We start from the raw sequence: 7,312 nt of genomic DNA on the forward strand, positions 1-7,312 counted from the left end.
AGCAGAGTAAAAAATAGTGTTTGCATTCCAGGAAATCCCTCACACGCCTTCTAGCTTGTCAACAGAGTGAATCCTGGGAAATCATTCACCCTCCAAGGCCATGTTTGTTTCCTCTACCTCTCTTGTTCTTTCATCCATCCGTCCTACCCATCTTTGACCCGTGGCCTTGCCCTCCACAGAGTGACTGTCTGTCTGGTACACGGAAATACAAACACACACATTCAAACAAAACCCATCTAAAGGATACTGTCCAAAGAGTTGTGTAGCATTGAATGTAAAGAATGGAAGAAAAATTAAGGAAGGTCAGATAAGCGAGCGAGATGGGAAATGACTGAAGGTCAAACAAGATGATGACTAAAGAGAGAAAGAGGAGCGATTAATAGAAAGTCTGAAGATAGCGCTGTGCGATTTGCATCACATGAGAGGCCTTCAGTAAAACAGAATAACAGAGCGAGAGAACAAGGACATTTGGTGCTGGCCTGCAAACTCTAGTAGCACTTCAGTGAAAAATATGAAGGCTGCTTTTTCAGAAATATGTATTAAAATTATCCCCTTATTTAATTTGATCTCTTTGAAAAAGTAATTGCACTTATATTAAATGATTTACTATGTGTACTTACATTTAGCATATGAGGTTTAGTAGCAGGCTCATAATGTATCATTAGGCTGGTAGTAACTCTAGGTGTCGAGGTGTATCAAAGGTCCCAGCAAGTATTTGTGTACATTCAGAGTTGCTCACCAAATGCATTGCGGGGACCCAACCGATGTGCATTGCAATGTCTGCGTACGCGTGCACGAGACAAACACAATGGAGACCCACCTCTAAAAATATTGCTGCATAACACTTGTTTGCCCGCATCTCTTACCTCCAGATTTGTTTTTGTTGTTTAGACCAGCGTCACACAGTGAAAACCTCAACAACAACTTCTTCGATGAGCCTGTGTCGACCCTCGTGGTGGCTACGCTACTGCTAGTTGTTAGCTGCTGATGCAGACTTGAGGTTCGCCCGACACAGCCCACTGCCAGACATGTATTCTTTCACTTACACTGCTGAGAGATGTTTGAGAGCGTCAGTTGCACAGAACTTGAAACATTATTGGGGAACGTTTTTTCCATTCCAACAGTTTTACCTGTGGGATTTTTCCCCTGTGTTATCTAGTGAAGTACGGATACGGGGGCATCTCTTCTTGCAAACAGCAGTGCTTGTATTTAGTATGCCAAAGAATCACACATTGCACGTCTATTACCTTAAATTGTTTATTCAGGGTGTAGAACTGCCATGCTTTAATACAGGGCTCTCAAGGGCTCTCCCCTCCTCCCCCCATATTATTATTAGCTTTATTTTCATTGGTTGCTGGATTACATTTCACCCAGATACAACAGATACGTTTTTCTGATTGGCTATTCGTGTAGCCCATTTATTTTTTTTGATTGGCAGGGGATTCGGGGGAGACGTGCTTGATTCCTCCATGGTGAGGGCAGCGCGACCAGGTCATGTTTGCGCGCTGCGGCACATTAAATAGCCTAGAGTTTTTTTTCAGCGTGAGAAATACGATGTGTGGCGGGAGGGCGTGACTTAAGACCGAAATGCGTGACAGTTACGCTCAATGCGTGACACTTGAGAGCCCTGTTTAATAACTGTACCTGAAACAAATGCATGTATGCGTTATGTTATCATGACCAACATTTTTTTTCTGGTTTGCTGAGTATTGAAGGGTGTGATATTGCTTTGCATGGAGTTAACTTAAGGAATACTGTTGTTTTTTTTGCGTTGCAGCCATAGTGACGTTTTTGTGATTGAAAGCTGATTTTATGCATTTTGTGGAGGCACGTTCAACCCACTGCCTGTGGGCTTTGTATTTGTTCGATTGTAAAATGACGTTTGTCCCTTCAGTAAGTGGTGTTGATCTTTTTGGGTGGCTTTGCTGTTGCGTCGTGCTTAGTCACGCAGTAAGTTGAAACTTGCGTTGGCTCCAATGTTGCCTGAAGTTTACTCGGGTGGTTACTTTTAATGTGAAGGGATTTTGTCAAACAACTTTTGAATACAATGTGGGGAAGATGGAGCCGACCAGTTGCTTCCTCACAACCCTTGAAACCAGATCTCAAGATGGAAGTTGAGTGGGACAAGGGTCCATCAGTAAAAAGATGGAAAGAAATGGATTATATTAGCCATGTATAATATGAGCTTACTACTGAACCTGAGAGTGTTTTTCTGCGACCGATACAGTTATTAAAATCACTGGAAACTCTTAGTATCATATTCAACTTTAAATATGTTCTTCAACTTTAACAATTTCTTAAAACTAGTGAAACATTTTGCCAGCAGCATGAGGTTCTTCTCAAAAGTTGAAACATGGCAGAATGAGGCCGATCACTGCACAACTAAGCAGGAGAATGACACATGATTCGCCGAAACTGATGAAATGAGTTGATTCACATTGGAGACACATGAATATAACTCCCACAGCTGGTCGAGAGTCTGATTGACTGCAACATTTAATAATAGATCAATATGGTGTCTTTTTTTCTTCCTTCGCTGTATTTCTATAGAAGGAGCTCTGCACTAGCTATGTGAATACTACAATATGGGAATAATGGTAGACTCAAAAGACGCCTTACTGAGATTTAGAGATGAGAGCAAAGTGAGGTTATGACATCACAAATGTCTCTGAGCTTTCGAAAAAGTGTTGCTTTAAGCATGGCATGTTTCCATAACAGCTGCTTTATTGCATTGAGCATGAAAAAAAAGGGTAATGGGTTGTATTTCACATATCAGCATTAACACCCCATCCTCATTTACAGGCACACACATCCTCCAAGCAGTTACTGACTGCCATATGGTTCCCAAACTGTTTCACAAATTGGAAGAGAGAGGGTGCTGACTTGAGACCTGAGACAGAGCAGCGAGGGTGGAAGTACAAATGATGAGGGATCCAGAATGACTGGATGATTGTTTGTGCAAGTGTAAGGACAGAGCCCAAGAAAGAAGCGAAGCAGGATATGGCAGGAGAGCGAGAGAACACGTGAACGAGCAGATCTACCAAATCAATATGAGCAGCAGGGGAGATTCTTTTATTTTTATGTTTCTCACAGATCGTGCTGTGTCTATTTTTTTCAACACATCAAATGGAGGAGGAGAGGAGTGGATGGAGAGCGGGAGGGATGGAGCGAGGGAGGGAGAGGAGTTGAATATCTGGGTAATACTAGTAAAAGTTTCATCAGCAGTATGTGTGTGTGTGTGTGTCTGTGTTGGAAAAGAATGCAGCTACCTCTGTGTGCACATATGTTTCTGTGTGCGTACAATACACCCTTATCTATGCGGAATATAGATTCATGCTTGTGTGTAGCATCTCTTCTGCAATCAGTTGGTCATTGATGCCGATCTCTTTGGCTGAATGAGGCAAATTACCTGCTTTGCCAGTAACTTGCGTGGGTTTTTCATGGAAAAGAAAAGAGTTGAGAAGGAAAATAGAGAATTTTCAACAAAGATTTGACAGTTCTGTGGTAACTAGGCAACGGCGTCTGCTGAGGAATAGCATGTGATACGATAGAAAGCTGTGGTAGAGCTACAACATAGAAGTTTGTCTTGTGCTTCATGTTCAAAGTTCAAGATTTTGACCGCCTCACTGTCACATGGTTACATCAGTCCTGACAAACGCCACATTTTAATCAAAGATTGACTCATCAATTTTAAATTCAAGTGTAGATCCCAACATATGCAAAGATACCAAATATGTCAGGCTGAATTTGGGGGGGAGGGATGTGCATACATGTGTATTTGCAGAAATAAATAAATAAATAATCTTTCGGTATTATTTTGACAAGCGTCAAGAGCTGTGTAATCAGATTTGATTGACAGGGGCCTGGCAACATAGCTGTTATCACTTTTGATTGGTTGCACAGAAAGACATGACATCCCCAACTTCCACCCAGCTATTTGATGCAGAAGAAACCCAAACTGTTATGACTTTGGCATTAATTATATGTCCAAGTAAAACCCCATCACTCATAGCAAGAAACTGATTGAGAACAACTTTTTAAAGTTAAGCTTAATGGAGGAAAAGTGCACAGTGTCAGTGTTTACCAGAGAAGCTTCCGGTTTGCTCGGAGCAAAACTTTTCTAAACAATCCAACATGATGACAGACAAAACGGGGGAAACTAACTACAGCAGCAACAACAGGGCCAACAGGTGTTTGTGTTTCGAAGGAATTCAAGGCGGACAACAATGAGGCAATCAGTTACCATGGTGATGGTGAAGGAGGAGGAGCAGCAGGAGGAGGAGGAGGGGTTGGGGGAGGCTGTTCTGCAGAAACACTTTCGTTTGGAGAGTGTCACTTACAGGCTTTGATGATGATAAGGGTTGCTGCCGGGGTAAACAACATCAGAGGTTTAAAATACTGAGAGAATTGGGCACTCGAGAGGATCAGGTTGTGCTCGCTAACAGCTTTTTCTCCCCTCCTCCCTCCTCCCTCCTGTCTTACCCCTCAATAACATCTGCCTGTCTGTCTTTATCTACACACACACATAACAGCGCTCACCCATCAACCTTGGCTATACCTGCTTCTCCCTCCCAGCGGGTGCACTATACCAGTCTTTGTGATGGATGGCAAAGATCGGCGTAACCACGGCAACACTGACACAGACTTCCATCCATGTACAGGGTGGGCATTTAGGTCCCAAAAAATGTAATAATTTAATAAATAAAAAGAATATGTATATAAACTGTATGCACCTTTTGTGTGTGCTTTTATGTGAGTGTGTGGCCTGTGGTGAAGAGTTCATTGAATGTTCCTTTTCGGAGGGCGCAACGTCCTCCGGGGCTCGTCAATACGTCACACAGTGAATGAATGTCACACCGCCACCAGATACATGTCGTCAAGCGTGCTCCAGCATGCCAAATGCTCCTCTCACTTTCACGGGGTGAGAGGGGGAGGACAGGCTGCGGTGAATGGGGGGGGGAGGGTGATGGACTGAAAACCAGCGAGGCAACAATCACAATGGCAGGCAACGAAGCTTTTGAAGCCAATTGAAATGGCAGATAAAGAAAAAGGGGCGTGAAGAAAGGGCAATGGAAAGAGAAGAGGAAAAAAAAAATAGATAACACTCTTGGTAAAAGCAGAGTGGGAGGATGATCCAAAGCAGGACGAGGAGAAGTGATGAATTAAGAAAGGAATACGGCGAGAAGTGCAATGGAGATGCGAGGACAGTGACAAGGATGTGTGTGAGAGAGAGATGAGGGAGGGGGAGGCAGAGATAAGAGCAGTGGAAGATGTTGAGCTGAAATCTTAACTAACAGAAGCGCTGGTATCACACTGTGAGGAAGAACTGAAACCAGACATCAGGGCTTTAGGCTAATTAAGAAGCAAGAAGCTACAAGAAAGAAGATATAAGTGTGTCTGTGTGCGTGTGTGTATGCGTGTGTTTGTGTGTGTATCTTTGCCACTGCGTGCATGCCAATGTGGATATAGTTGTGCATGTGTTTGGGGATGAGAAAGAAGGAAAAGCAAGGTGTTCATGTGCGAGCTGCCTTTGTCCTCCTGTAACAACATGTTTCCATCATCAGACGACTCAACTTACTCTCCCTCCTCTTCCATTCAACTTCCCATCTCGTTCCCATCTCGTTCCCATTTCCGTCACATGTCAAACTGCAGTCTATGTTTGTGTGTGTTTGCACGCGTCTTTATGCGCAGGTTTTTTTACTGGCTTAAATACCAAAAGATATTCATCTGGCAGTGGAATGAGCTTTAGGGATCAGGCAGCCACACAATATTGCCTCCTTGTTAGTTGGGTCATAGTGTTGATTACTGTTCAACGTGACTGAACTGCATTTAGGATGCAATAATATAATATGATACTTTGTAAACCATGATCCATATGTTATCATAGTGTTTTGGACATTAAATGTAGATCCCCCTCCTCCGTTTTTAATAGCTTCGGCCATCATTCCTATTGTTTATGATAACATGCATTCACCCACTTTATCTTGAGACGTGATGATTTGTGTTTTCTTCATATTGATTTGGGCAAAGTTGTAGGATTGTTCTTGTCTTTAACCTGAGGGATCAGCTGACTGCTTGTGTTTCTTGCCCTTTTAGATGTCCCTCAAGCAATACTGCCACATGCTCAGATTTCAGTTGGTGAGCAAAATAACTGATCATATCATATTAATGATTATCTGGTAAATATAAATAGTGTAAAAGGGCATCTTGACGCTTCATTGGTTCACGCTGAACTGTTTTTTTTAGGGAGAGCGGATGGACTTTGTCTTTAATGAACAGAATCTGGTAAGTTTCTTGCTTTTTGTGTTTTTTTTATCTGCAGTGGCGTTGTGTTGATATGTCTATGGTGCTGTTTTTACGGGGTTGGGCTGGTCAGGTGGGTCAGTCAGGACGCACAACATCGCCGAGGCGAGGTTGGAGGCGTCCGACCGAGAGGCGCTGTGTAACTGTGCGTTGCTCGGCGGGGTGTCCGCTGGTGGTTAAAGTGGCTTCGTGGGTCGGTCCACGCACCCCGTGTGAGCTCTCCCCGAGCCCAGAATGGCGCTCCATAAAAAGCGCATTGCTGAACGGGAGTGTCGGCTGTCTTTTTTCTCTCAAAGTGGTGGAGCTCCGCGGGTCGTTCCCCACGCCCTGTGTGACCTCCCTCCATGCTCATGGTGGTGCCGTGTGGCGTAGTGGTTGTCTGCTGTCCACACATGGTGGACTGTATGAACACGCTGTGTATTGAGTGGGTCGCTCTGTGACAGTAACTCCCAGGACACTTTTTTCCCCCAGTCCGCCCCTGATGTGGACTATATGGCACTGAAGGCCTAGCTCGAAAACGCACGGCACGCCACTGTATTCTTCTATAACTATCCTATATAATCTGATTGCAGTCCTGGTTGCTTTAGCAACATCCCGGGATACTTGTGATCGCAGCCAGTGTAGTTTGATACAACAGCAAACACTCCTTGAGAGAAACACAAAACGGCAGCAGGTGTATCTGTTTACAGCTCAGCCAAACACACTCATGTTGTTTAAGTACAGAAGTCAGTCAATAACAATTGCAACTGCAATGTAATTCCATGCTGTGCTAAAGGCAAGATGCAAAAAAAAACAACATACATTCAGCAGATGCCAAAACTAGCAAAAAATGTTTAATCCTACATTTCCCACATTGCAACACAATAATATATTTCCATGAGAGTACCTCTGTCTGTCTTTAATGCCCACAGTTTCTGTAAACATGTGTTGTCTCACACCCAGACCCTCCTGAGGACGTCACCATTGTTTCTGTTCACAGCTATTTTATACTGAGTTTGATGTGTAAAAT

Source organism: Taurulus bubalis (assembly GCF_910589615.1).
Source record: "Taurulus bubalis genome assembly, chromosome: 3".
NCBI classification, from domain to species: Eukaryota; Metazoa; Chordata; class Actinopteri; order Perciformes; family Cottidae; genus Taurulus; species Taurulus bubalis.